A 439-nucleotide genomic window follows, 5' to 3' on the forward strand; every position below is an offset into this window, starting at 1 on the left:
AACGTAAGTCTTTGTTTCAAAAGATTTATCACGTTACACTCATCATTAAATAACAGATATTGAAATTATCGTACTATGACGAGGAACATTTCAATTAAAGAGAAATCAGCTGGCAATCAATCATCAAATAATGTGTCTTACGGTAGTTAGAAAATAATTAATTGCGACATATATTGGAATTGAAATGTGTGATCAATGCAGGTTTTGTAATTAATGTAATTTGTGGAGTTGCTTGGCACTAACGTTGTGATTTTTTTATTTGTCGATTACACAATTTGTGCAACACCTATAAAGCAACGTGTTTTCGTTACGAATTAGATATTGTTAAGTCATAAAAAGACACAATGTTGTAATTTATGGTTTGTATTTTATATCATATTCCAGAAGTGAAAAAAATGGACATTAGCAGTGATAAGACCTATACTTCCCCTACACTCTC

This window comes from Perna viridis, chromosome 4 (genome assembly GCF_037379345.1).
Source record: "Perna viridis isolate PV_CMFRI_1.1 ecotype Kerala chromosome 4, ASM3737934v1, whole genome shotgun sequence".
NCBI classification, from domain to species: domain Eukaryota; kingdom Metazoa; phylum Mollusca; class Bivalvia; order Mytilida; family Mytilidae; genus Perna; species Perna viridis.